General features: G+C 37.7%; 1 protein-coding gene across 1 annotated transcript in view; it reads right to left on the reverse strand.

Annotated features, from left to right (window-relative positions):
• pio (zona pellucida domain-containing protein piopio) overlaps positions 1-13,613 on the reverse strand; it is a 68,777-nt gene extending 55,164 nt beyond the window's left edge. Inside the window, exon 1 of the mRNA XM_074108829.1 lies at positions 13,365-13,613. The gene's annotated coding sequence lies outside the window, so the exon portion shown is untranslated. The remainder of the gene's footprint in view (positions 1-13,364) is intronic.
• Positions 13,614-14,246: the final 633 nt, after the last annotated feature.

A 14,246-nucleotide genomic window follows, 5' to 3' on the forward strand; every position in this document is an offset into this window, starting at 1 on the left:
GTTTTAAAATTGCTAATTCGTATGAATCATGTTAAACTTGATATGACCATAAAGTTTTCATCAAACTTGCTTGTAAACAGGCCAACTTATTTGCAGTGCTCTTAATGAAATCCGCGGGCCTTTTCTTCTGACATATGGGCTGTAATCGATTTTTGATTTGTGACACCACTATAATCCAATCCCATATTTCCCGACGTGGCATAAGTGAAGAGCCAATCAAAGAGTTTACTCAAAATTCATGCTTTAATAGCATTTAAATATACAGTTATTTTATTACAATTTAACTTTATTTTCATTCATATTTGAATTCATATTTTTAAGCAAATAATTTTGTTATATTTTACAACCAACTCCACGCTGCGTACATTTTGGATAAAAAAGAGACTCTGCTAACACTCATAGGCATATATCAACTCATAGATACCTAAAAACTTCTTTGGAATTCTCGGTGCGCGAGTCCGAATCGCACTTGGCCGGTTTCTATTCTTCTTAATAATAATCTCATGAGCGTATCACACGAAACTTTGCTACAAAATATTGTCTTTCGCCAATTTTGCGATCGGTATGAATCACGTTGCGAAACTTGATATGACCATAAAGAATTCAGTTTTTGTGTAGGATAGGCCGCCCACGCTAGTCTCTGGTCAAGGAAATTCTGACTATTAGGGAATGTCTTCGAAACACCGACTACTTGATATTCACGAGCCTTTCGCAAGCTTTTACTAAATTAAACATTTTTTTAGATTATGCATTCGCTATAGCAAATAGTCGCAGTTGGATTGAAATTCCAGGATTTTATTAAAATTTTGGAATCATAGAACGATTCCGCGTATGCGACAAATTTAACCAATGTCATTTCTAGCGCAAATTCGTTGAAACAAACAAATATAGAGTTAAAAACGACTGTAAGGCTTCTTCCCGATTCTTTGAATTTTCAATTACAGATTTTTCTTACAGATTCTCAACTACAAATTATCAACTCAACACAATCCCAACTCTACAGATTCGCAGCTCATTTAACCTTTAAGAAAGTCTCTGTTTAGGTACGACGACGAGCGAAGCGTGGGAGTGATTGGAAAGAACTGCGAGTCTACAGCGCGCGAGCCGAGCGAGCGTAAGGAGCGTGCTTCTGCACCGGCTTGCGAAGCGCTAGAACCACTTTTTTATAAAATTGGGAATCTGTAGAAATGAGAATCTATAGATACTACTGGGAATCCTTAGAGATAGAAATTCTGTACAACTGGCAACAAATTACTGAAAAAATGTATTTCTACCAAGTTTCTTGCGGGCTGCGGCGCATTCTTCTTAACATGGTCTTTCCGAAAGCGCTAGTAGGTATATAAAAAAGTGACATGTAAAAGAGTCCTTTGCAGCCTGCAGCAGAATTTAATAAATGTTTTGAATTTTGAATTTTTGAACAAACGCTCTGTAATACGTAGCATAGTGCAGATACGCGGTATTGACATATGGCAGATAAGCGGTATTGGACTTTCCTCGTAGATGTCGAATTCTTTGAAGACGAATTTGGACAACAGTTAGTACACACAGGGGGGAATTTCGTATCGTGCCGTCCCTCTCACTCTCGTATGAAATAATATAAGTGCCAGTGGGACGGCAAGATACGAAGTTCGAATTTGGCACTTCGTAGTATAGAGCGTGGGTTCCCGAGGTTGCGTAAGGCGGCGCCCGCGCACGCCCTTGCGCGCAGGGTCCACTGTCTGAGTATCCTTTGCTATTGCGTAGTTTATTATTGATGTGTAATTGTGCCTTAGGAGTGACTATCATAAAAGCAGGTGTTGAAATATTTCTAGTGCGTGCTTAATAAGGATTTGGGTAAAGTGGGGTAGGTACAGTCAAGTGTAAAAATATGAACGTATTCAAAGTTTCAAAAATAAGTACCACAGACTCTTATTTCGACGCAATAAGGCCGTAGTAACATATTTTTGAAAACATATTTTCGAATAGATACTTATGTTTGCACTTGACTGTACTTACCAAGATATAGCTTTGGAAGAAAAGTTCAATTATGTCTAATGACATTTTTTTTACAAATTATTCGTTTCAGAAATGTTTCATTTGGTAAAATATATTTATTTATGAAATTTCAGGATTACTACAATACTAATTTTACCTAACCTTTAATATAACTTCTTTAAGATTCTACACAGTTTCAGAATTTTATGTATTTGAACAAATGATATATTTGTGAAACAGATCATTTGTAAAGATTTTTTTTGTGAATAAAGCTCTCTTACATAGCAACGTGTAAGACAAACATATTCTTTGTATCGAAAAGTATGAGACTATGGCCACTAGCACGTTCATGTATGCGCTTGACATTCCGTTATTGACACGTTCCTATTACGGTCATGGCATGATACGGCGTATGATTGGGTCCTTTAAGAGCGTTTATACCTGCTGAGCTGGCAACATTCCATTTTTGTACTTTTTCTCGATTATTCCATAAAAATTGAATGAAAATTGAAATTGTGGTCTGATAGAACTGTTCTTAATAATATGTAAGTTAATGTGTCTACTCCAATAATTATTCGTGATAGACTTTTATATTCTTTAAAAACGAACAAATGTTTATTAACGGTTATTAAAGAAAATAAAAGTCTATCACGCATAATTATTGTAGTAGGCGCGCTTATAGAAGAATTTTCGGTATTTGAGGGGGTGAAGCAGACGACGCGGTGGAGGCGAATGCAGGGCGCCTCGCGCGTCTGTCACGCAGCCCGTTGACGGCCTTATTCTGTTTGTATCCGTATTCTGGTTAATGTGAATTCCGGATTTTTCCTTAAAATTATAATTACACATTTTTTTGGTTTAATAAACAAAATCTTCGTTTAATATGAATAATCTTGGTAATAAACAAATTATTTATGCCTCTTCATGCCCACAGTTTGATTTGTAACGTAGGTAATGGATAAACATTTAGACTGAATAGGTCGATAGATAGATATGACAGATGGCATGCTCTTGTTTCGGAGGCCAAGACCCTCTTTGGGTCCCTGAGCCAAATTAGTTAGTTAGATAGCTTATTAGTCTGGTCAACATTTAGGATACTTTTATGTTACGGAAAATAAATATTTTTGGATATAATAAAAAAATTGCTCTAAATCGGATTCCGCGCGGACGCAGTCGACGGCAACAATTAGTTTTAAATAAATTTATAGCTCTTCCAAAATTGTCTGGAGCATGAAGCGATGCTTTTCTTATTTTCATGACTTGAGAAGTATGGATATGTAGGAGAAAGTTATTTATCTTCAGTCAGAGGAGATTCCAAAGTTGATTGTCTGGAGCATGAAGCGATGTTTTCGCTATTTTCGTCGCTTGAAAAGTATAGATATGTAGAAGAAAGTTCTTTTTCTTCAGTCAGAGGAGGTTCTACAGTTATTTTTCATGAAGATTCTTTTTCCCTTAGTGGCATTCCCCGAGCTCGACGGGAATCAACAATTTTGGGTAGTAACCAGTCCATATAAAATGAAATTAGTTTGTCTTTCATTTTTTCCCCAAAATGTATCATCTATAAGTATGATTACTGTTTTGAGGTGATGATTTTCACCACTCCACACAGCAAATATACACTGTGCTCGACACGTGACATGGAGACCTTGGATCTGGTCATACCAGTTACTATTTTTGTTAATTTCAGTAGTTTTAGTTTCCTTTTCATAATTCTACATCTGAATTTCGTTTTCTTTGATACATTTTTCAAGTCCATTTCTAAAGGCTACACTTCAACCGGGCACTTTATTTCACTTTTACTTAAAGATGATACATTTTGGGAGAAAAAATTAAAGACAAACTAATTTCAAAATTGAAAATACAAACTGAAATATAGATGCACCGAAAAACCAGCAAAATAAGACCAGCACTGGGAATCGAACCCAGGTCCTCGGTATTCCGTACCGCGTGCTATACCGCTACACCACTGCGGTCAACCACACTACTGGTCACTGCTGGTGGACCAGCAGTGGTGTAGCGGTATAGCACGCGGTACGGAATACCGAGGACCTGGGTTCGATATCCAGTGCTGGTCTTATTTTTCTGGTTTTTCTGTGCATCTATATTTCAGTTTGTATTTTCAATTTAGGTTTTACGGGATGACCGTAAGAGAAAAAAAAATTGGAATGGAAATAAAAAATATAAAAAGATTCCAAAAAACCAATCTTGATTTACGTGAAGGTAAATTACAAATCGAAGTCCCTATAATAAATAAGTCGCTGATAAGGTAGGCGGTAGGCGTCGTAATGTACGGTCTGGTACACACGGACCGCATTCCAATTGCAATCCGGCTGTAAAATGGCAGAACTACATCAGAACTGCGTAAGAACTGCACTCCGACTGCCTAAAATGGCAGTTGGAATGCAGTCCTCTGACAGTCGGGTCCAGTGCTGGTGCAGTTGAACTAACTGCGCAATAACTGCATCCAAACTCCCATTTTGCAGCCGGATTGCAGTTGGAGTACATGTTTTTGTCAATAATTTACTAGTGCAACCAAATGCAACCATCTTATTTTATTAAATAATTTATGTTAAATAACTTGGCTGAATGCAAGATATTACCTTTGCCTGCAAAAAAGTGAGAAAATCTAAACTTAGATCGAAACTGTTGCATCTACTATCAGAAATGTCAGTGAAACTGTCAAAGGGATCAAGCAGGGCTACTACGAAACTCGAAACTAGAAGTTCGTGTCGTGCGGTCCCTCTGACACTTATACTATTTAATACGAGAGCGAGAGGGACGGTACGATACGAACTTCGAGTTTCGAGTTTCGTAGTAGCCGCAAGGTTCGCCGCATGTTCGCCGTGAGTAGTATAGGTTATACAACGTGCCTACAATTTGTATGGCAGTCGCGGTAGAATCTGGACGAAGCCGTCCGCGTCCGTGAGCAGCCGAGGCCCGCGCCAACCAGCTTGCGGTCGTAGTACGAATGTGAAATCCGCTCAGCAGGGCTGCTACGAAATTCGAAGATCGTGGGTTGCGGTCCCTCTGACACTTATACTATTTAATACGAGAGCGAGAGGGATGGTACGATACGAACTTCGAGTTTCGAGTTTCATAGTAGCCGCAAGGTTCGCCGCATGTTCGCCGTGAGTAGTATAGGTTTATACAACGTGCCTACAATTTGTATGGCAGTCGCGGTAGAATCTGGACGAAGCCGTCCGCTTCCATGAGCAGCCGAGGCCCGCGCCAACCAGCTTGCGGTCGTAGTACGAATGTGAAATCCGCTCAGCAGTGCTGCTACGAAACTCGAAGATCGTGGGTTGCGGTCCCTCTGACACTTATACTATTTAGTACGAGAGCGAGAGGGACCGCACGACACGAACTTCGAGTTTGGAGTTTCGTAGTATCCCTGCTGACTCGGCCCGACTCCGGCCGGTCGATTAGTGTGTGGTAGGTACTTACCGTTTAGGTACTGTAATGCTTCTCATATGTGCTCTGAGTTCACTTATGCGTTTCCTCTTTCGCTTAACTTTTTTAATACTGCGATTACCCATATTATTTGCTCTCAAAAGAAGTACTAGCGCGTTAGAAAAATGTGCACAGGTCCGTCGTCGACTACGTACACGCGTGTACTGGCGACTGGGAAATACTTGGCCGCCGCCGCGCGCTAGAACCGTTTTATTTTGCCAGACGAAATAAATTGGTATGATTGATGTACTCAACCTATTGAAAATCTTGAAGTATAAATCTAAATCTACTAAAACTATTTAATAAAGCAAATTTTTGTGTTGATATTCATAATAGTTTTCATAATATTTGGTTTAACGTGTAAATGAAGGCTCTTTTTCAAAAAAATAATCTATCGAGGTTTTTGTCAGCAATCGTGTTTTTGATGAAGTCAAAAACTAGCTAATAGACTGAAAATATACATATAAAAAAATTGCAGTTGTTAGTATTGTGTAAGTATATTTTAAATAGTTTCTAAAATTGTAATTTTCACTACGTACAGCGCCTTAAGAACAGTTTTATCAGACCACATTTTTAATTTTCATTCGTTCAGAGAGGTAATGCTGCCAGTGTCTTGGGGTCAATGCCTGGGGCAGAAAATTTGGATGACGTTTTTATTTTGTAACATAGTTTAGTTTATAAATAGTTTTAGTCTTGGATGTTAGATAGTATTTATTGTACACAATATTGTAGGATAGGAATTCATGAATTTGTTATATTGAATAAATTTTCATTAAATTTTTATGGAATAATCGAGAAAAACTAACAAAAATGCAATATTGCCAGCTCAGCAGGTATAAACGCTCTTAAAGGGTACCGTAAAAACATTCACAGGTGTCCATATAATGTAAAATCACGATCAAAATTCCCAGAGGAATTTTTCAAATCCATTTCATAACTGTACTCTTAGTATGTTCAAGCAGAGGGCCTACTCCGAAATTCGAAAATCGAAGTCCGTATCGTAGGTACCGTCCCTCTCACTCTAGTATCAAATAGTATAAGCGTCAGAAAGACGGAACGACACGAACTTCGATTGCGACACGGGCTGCGATAACCACCCAGTCCTGGATTTATAAATAGGCCGTATAGGCCGCGGCCTAGGGGCGGCAGATTTCAAAAAAATATTATTTTAGAAAGTTACATAGGGCGGCGGATATAAAGTGGCCTACACTCATAAAAAACATAAATCCGCCACTGTAACCACCCCTGGGGCCTTTATGAAAATCAGCTCTGAGCTAACGAGCCCAGCACAAGCTGAGACTGGTACCTATTGCAAAACACTTTAGCAAATAATAAGCATGCATAATGTGCGGCAACACATGCTGAGTGGAGACCCTTTTTGGTATCCTGCCGTGTCACCAAGTAACATAGTTTTAGTGCTAGTTCTAGTCATAGTTTTAGGTGGTACTTATGGAGCCAAAATAAACTTTTTATTCTTTCTTTCTTTCTTTCAAAGTACAGTTTTTAAATGTAATTTTAAGTCAAATTGTTTTTTGGCAATAAACATTTTTCATTTTATTTTTATTTTATCCCTAAATTTTAATGTAACTGCCAGATAATGGTTTACGCGTACGAAACCGCGTAACTATAGCAAGTTTAATACGTTTACGTTTCATCAATTGCAACATAGAAAAACCGCGCATCCTAAAACGGAGACCATTCCTAAGACATGTCACAACTAACCGAACGGTTACAACATCGATCCACCTGTACCTTATTAATAACGGAATAACGTCGCTTTTAGCGTGCTAAGTGTCGGTTTGGTATGTGGTTGCACCTATCAATATCCTCAGTGGTTTCTTAACCTGTGTTAAATCAGATCATTTGTGATACAAGGTTTTTCTGATGACTGTACTTTCGTCTGTAAGATCGTCTCATTGCTGGGCAGACTCAGGAAGAGTACTAACAGCATCCTGAGTGTCATAGCTGACAGGTACGGTTGCCCCATTCTGGCGTACTGGGCCGGTCAAGTAAAGGCTGTAGCGCGATTTAGATTTACGTAGGCGATAAAATAACATAGATTAAGAATTACTAACACTATTATATATTATTTGTTTGCAAAATATTCAACTTTAAAGTGCAAATTTTCATTAAAATCGAGCGTCCCCCTCTTCTAAAATCTAAACCGGTGGGTGGAAAAATTTGAAAAAATTCAGGATGATGGTAAGTATATCAAACTTACAAGAAAACTATAACGGTTAAGTTTGCTTGAGATTATTAGTAGTTTAAGAGTAAATAGCAGCCTAAGGTATAAAATATACCTAAACTATGGAAGATTCCGTATAAAATACGAAATACTTAGAAAAATATTACTTCAGTTTTTCGTAATGGCTACGGAACCCTATTTCGGGCGTGTCCGACACGCTTTTGGCTGGTTTTTTTTAATAGGTACGTACTATTTACGCCATTCTGGAAACGCGGCGAGATATGCCTCGCCATGCTTGCACCACTTTGCCCAGGTGCTGACCAGCAGAAGATGAGTCTCCTATTGGTCCATAAATATAGTTATTGTGTATTTATGTGTTTACTAACTCTTGGATAATTTGCTGTCTTTATTTTGAATTAGCCTGTTGCCCGCAACTCTGTCCGCGTAGAATTAGTTTATAGCTATCCCGCGGGAATTATGCAATTTTCCGGGATAAAAACTATTCTATGTCCTGTCCTGGGACTCAAACTATCTGTATACCGAATTTCATCCAAATCAGTTCAGCGGTTTAGAGATGAGGTAACAAACAAACAAACGAACAGACTTACAAACTTTCGCATTTAATCTGTCATATCCCAAGATAACAGGATCAAAGGAATTTGGGCACAAATTTGTGCCTCTGGGAGAGGACAGGTTAATATTAGTGGGATAGTGGGATTTAAAGAAACAACTTTCACGATGCAATATACGCCTCTCGCTCTTCAACCTGTTCTTTCCCAACACCTAATCCCTGTTAATACGTGAATGTTAATTATATTGCGCGCGCGCAATATACCTGTAAACCCACGGTGTTGCCTCACCGATGTATCGAAGGTTCAGAGGTTAATGTTGAGACTTTAGTTTACTAACACCTACAATTACCTACTGGTAATTTGATTAAGAAGCAAATAATATTTTTAACGATGGGATGTTTAGTAAGGTTATTTTTGTATATAATTGTGAGTTGACCTGCCGACCTATTGCTTCCTAAGATTGTCGTACAATAGTCTGTATACGGGTTCTCTATCGTTTGCCCGAATTCCATATGCCCGAATGTATCGTTTTCTAGAATTTTCATTTGCCATAAAGTAATTTATTTCTGAAATAGTAATTTCTTCAGAGTTGATATTAAACTAACCCAACCTAACCTACTGCATTCTATATGATGACATTTTGAAAAATCCTGAAAACAGCACGGTTCTATATATTTTATGGCTAACGTTGGTATGGCAAGTGAAATTCCCTATATCGTTTGTCGCTTTTCATATAGAGCTCTTGGCACCGTATAATTCTCGTCGTCGCCGAGTTGAAAAAATGTATCCATTATTAGTCCTAGAACTGTATAAATTTGTATTCCAAAAGTCGCCAGATAAGTCGCTAAACCATTTTTGTCGTCAAAACTTTTTTTTGGTCGCTAACACTTAAGCAAAAGTCGCTACTTTTAGCTACAAAGTCGCTAAATTGGCAACACTGACCGCTAAACCGATTCAGAGGGAATTCGGTATACAGATAGTTTGAGTCCCGGGGAAGGACATAGGATAGTTTTAATCCCGGAAAATTGCATAATCCCCGCGGATACCGATAACTGAATCCTACGCGGACGGAGTCCCGAATAACGTCTAGTGCTCAATAAATGTTACTTCATAATTGGTCCAGCTTTTAATTTGCAAAATCCATTAGTGCTAGAAGTGAAGGCGAGCGAAGGTTCGCGCAGTTCCGCCTGTGACGTCACGCGGGTGGGCGGGGCCTTGACTTATGTTATGTTTAACTTATGTACTGATGTAAATAATGTTATGCCATCGTTTGTCGAATAAGTTCGTATTTATCTTGTTTTCTGAATTCGCTTACTGAAGTTTACTGGAGCTAATTGAGACAGCGAGGTCCCATCAAAAACATAAATGTGAAATGAGAGTCAAGTTCAATATAGTGCATTGTGTCTTAAGGGCGGTAAATAAGGAATTACGAACGAGAGTCTATTAGAAGCCCGAAGTCGAAGACTGAGTGCGACATACAATGTTTTTCATCACATTTGCGAGTAAAATTGTATATTTGTAAAAGAAAAACTAATATTTTTTCAAAAATTGCAGATACCGCTGGCTGCGCTCATGTACATGGCGTGCGTGTGCAGCGCGCTCACGGAGCAGCAGCACACCATGCAGTAACAAACTCATTTACCGACCTTGGTATTCATGGCATGAAAATTAGTACAGGCAATGACTCATTTACCGACCACGGGTTTCATGAGAAGCACATTAAGGTCGAGGGTTTTATTTGGGGGGTTGCAACCAAGGTAGCTTGCATGTTACGACACTGTTTACGAGCAAGTGTGGTGAAAAATAATATGCGTAATTGTTGACTTCGCCGGCAAAATAATTGAGGTCTATAATAGTTGCAAACTTGGGATGTAGTGCTAAGGGTACTTTAAGCAATTTGTTTTAGTTTTAGGTTTATTGAATATTATTATTTTTTTAATTTATGTAAGTATTATTAAGTCTAAGATATTTTTATGTACATAGTTTTAATTTAAAAGTAGTATTTATATCATGTTATTTTGTTATTAAATAATATTGTCATTATTTAAATTCATCGCTAACATAGTTATAGTATGTCAATGTATGCTAACAAAACTATGGATTCTTTGTGATCTGAAATAAATGTTTTTATTTTTGCAAATTCAAGACTTGACTTGGCTAGTTTTTACCAAAGTAACTAAATTTTAGAAAAATAACATAATATACCTATAGGTACTTGGTTTGAATATGCATTTAATAACAAACTTAAGCTGCCAGATTTGGTACATTCAAGGGTTTTAAACATTTTCCTTATCTATCATTGTAATACAAACTAGACTAGTGTGTAATACTAGTATAGAAATGTAAATGTTTAGATAGTTTAATGGGGGAATTTAAATATTTAAGACACCAATTGACGTTGTTTTGTTTAACTAACTAACTAACTAACTTGGCTCAGGGACCCAAAGAGGGTCTTGGCCTCCGAAACGAGAGCACGCCATCTGTCCGATCGTGCGCAGCTTCTTGCCAGTCGTCGACTTGGAGACGTCGCAGATCCGCCTGGACACTGTCCTCCCAGCGGTACCTGGGTCGCCCAACCGGGCGGCGACCAGCCGGTCGTCCCACGTACGCTCTTTTGGCAGCCCGATCCTCTCCCATCGTAGTATTCGTTGTTTTGTTTACATGAAGTTAAATACTTATCCAAACTAAGTATAGCCTGTACTTATAATGTAGAGAAGTCAAATGAACTGCTATTAAAAGGTTTATTATGCCCAGAGAATAATTTATTAAATCAGGCTATACTTTGCGAAGGTCCATATCAATGAACTAAAATAATTTCTTTGCTCACGCGTGACCTTATGATAGCTACGTATATGCAAGAAATGTGCCTCCACACTGTAAGGACACACAAACCCAACTAACACCACCACCACACAACTCTGACGCGTTTCGAACTCAACTAGAGTTCATCTTCAAAGCAACAGAACCGTTCACTATGCCACCAGATCAAAACCAATATCAATTAACGCAGTCGTATAGTATTTTTTCTTATGAATGAACTGCTGTTAACTTTAAAATGTTTGATATTCCCCATACAGAGGTATGTAAATTGTTAGTAGATAATTCAATGGACGAAGCATTGTCTGCCCGTATCATTGCATCGACCTCGCAATATCTTCTTAGATAATTACTTTTATAGTATCTACCTTTAAACCTCAAGGTTTTAACTCGGTAATATTTAGGGCCTATTTCACCACTCTCTGATAAGTCTCTGATAATTTATGCGACAGATGTGTGGTAGTAATCACGGGAAACTTGACACCAATTTACCTAGTCCCAAACTAAGCAACTATGGGTACAAAGCATCAGATAAACATACTTAAATATGTACATACTAAAAACTCAAGACTCGAGAGCAAATATTCGTATTTTTCACACAAATATCGACCGGGAATCGAAACCCCACCTGAGGCTTCGTAGTCAGGTTTTCTAACCAGTGGGCTATGTATGTCGCCAATATGTTTCGCACAAGTACAGTTGTTTAGTACGCGTGACTGACGTAGCAAGGACATTGGTTTTACTCCATTATGTAATATCTTGTTTACACCTGATTCAATATTTCAGAGTAGATTTTGATTAAATAATACGACACAGCAGTGCCCCCGCCAAATCAAGCAAAACAAAAATCACGACTGAACCATTTTTTTTTCGATGATTTAGAATGGTCAATAGAGGGTTGTTTCAAATTATATTGAATTGCAATTTTAACGACCGGATGGCCAAGTGCTTAGAGAACCTGACTACGAAGCCTGAGGTCCCGATACATGTTAGTTTGCGGTAGCGAGCCAGAGTCTACTGAGGGTACAGACTGTATAGCAGGCGTGTGATAACCATGCGCAAGCTAAGCAATCCTGTGTCGCTACAATTCTATTAATTAAGGCTATCAATTTTATTTACAATCTGTGATAACTATTCCAATATGTATACTTTAAATAACAATATATTAACATAATGATACAAGTCTTTTGGGTCTTTTTCAAGGTAGCTCTTTTTAAAGCGATCGTGAGCGAAGAGCTAACGAAGCGTCTCTACTTTTGTTTGGTCAAAAATCCTTTCGTATGTCTGTCCGGATATCCAGCTGTTCTCAACCAATGTTCATGAAATTTTGTTCGATAATTATATGGTTTTTTTTGTCGATTCAGTTCAGCGCCTCTAGTTCTTGATCAGTTGGTAGAGCGAGATTGTCTACTCCTTTCCGCGCCTCTCAAAGGGCGCCATTATAATTTAATTTGCGCTAGAAACTAAGACGGCCGGTGAAATTACTGGCACGTGAGGTATCCCATCTTAGGCCTCTAGGTTGGCAACGCGTCTGCAATACCCCTGGTGTTTCAGATGTTTATGGGCGGTGGTGATCTCTTACCATCAGGAGACCCACTTGCTCGTTTGCCATCCAGTCGAATAACAAAAAAAAAGCGCCCCCTGCCGTCTGGCGCCTAGAACAACCACTCTTGCTCTACTACTAAGGATGGTGCTGAATAAAATTATGGAAATTTGTTAAAATGGCGGAACCATGGGGGGGTTGGAGGGATTGGATACGTACTTATCTAAAGAACATACTTATTAATTTTTTCTAGTTTTAGTTTTGTTATTTATTAGTTTTCTAATCTATGAGAGGTAAATTTGTTTTAACTAAATACAGTCCTAATTGAATAGAAATAATTGAATTTAAGTGATAAGACTTGGCAGATTTTTACAAAGTACCCTTTTACATTTCCAATTGTTTTATGACGACAATCTTACATCATATTAAGCGTCTAATATTCTATAATGAATCACACTTGCTGTGTGAATAAATAAAATAAAAATATATATGTGATAGAGAAAATAATAACACGGATTTTTCCTGTGTAAACTCAATTAAATAGGCCGCATATTTTTTTAGGTTTTAACACAAATTCCAGTAAGATCTCTGGAAACTTTTTTTATATGAAACAAAATGTAGTTGTAACTACTTTTAATCGCCTGCAATCTTTTCTCGTGCAATCTATTATGTTCCAATATAAGAACAATAGAACTTAGCCAATAACTTTTGTTATGATATGAACCTTTCAAACCATATTTAGTTTAATCTTAGCGAAAGGACTTGAACCACAGTTACAACTTTAAACCGCTTACATTAAAAAACCAAAGGTCACTCCGCAACTTACCTTTTTTTAACTTATTTTAATCCACTGCATTAACACCAAACACAACCTTACACTCATACACTTAAAAGCCACATTACACTAATAAAACTCACATCCTTGGTCTGGACTTTTAATTTTGGAATCACTTTTTCAAAAATAGAAAGGATTTTTTTGTTCTGTTTTGGCAGTTTTGGAACGCGTTTTGGTTTGTTTGTTAGTCGTTGTCGTTCGTTGCGGGCATCGCGGCCTCACCGGCGGTGGTCGGGGTGGAACTAACTGGGCAACTCGTGCGCCGGTGTTGCCACAAAATTGGGTCAAAATATGCCAAAAATTTAAAAAAACCGTGTAAAAAAAAATAGAACTGCTGTGTCATATTGGTCAGAATTGTGAATATTGTATTAAAATAATGACTGTGGAATGATGAATATGATTGAATGCAGTTGTGTAGATTTATTTTGCACAAAATCACAAATAGGAAGAAATAATAATAGCATAGACTTGGCATAATCTTTCTACGCTATTTTAAAAACACTTCACATTGGTTTCACTTTACGTTGATTAAACAGCGCTACATTGATTTAACAACACTCTACGTAGGTTTAACAACGCTTTACATTTATTTAACAACAACACATTACTTTAACAACACTATACTTTGGTTTAACAACGGTCTACGTTGATTTAACAACGCTACATCGCATTAACAATACTTTACTTACGTTGGTTAACAGTACTACATTGCTTTAAAATGCTCTACTTTATATGTACACTTTATAATTATGTGACAGTATTTTTAATTTCACTTTTTAGCTACAGTATTTACATCCAAAAATTATGTTATGTAAAAGTGTGATTATTTCTATTTAATCAGGCGTTACTTTGCGAGAGTCTTTATCAATGAAC

Source organism: Choristoneura fumiferana, chromosome 27 (assembly GCF_025370935.1).
Source record: "Choristoneura fumiferana chromosome 27, NRCan_CFum_1, whole genome shotgun sequence".
Classification (NCBI taxonomy): domain Eukaryota; kingdom Metazoa; phylum Arthropoda; class Insecta; order Lepidoptera; family Tortricidae; genus Choristoneura; species Choristoneura fumiferana.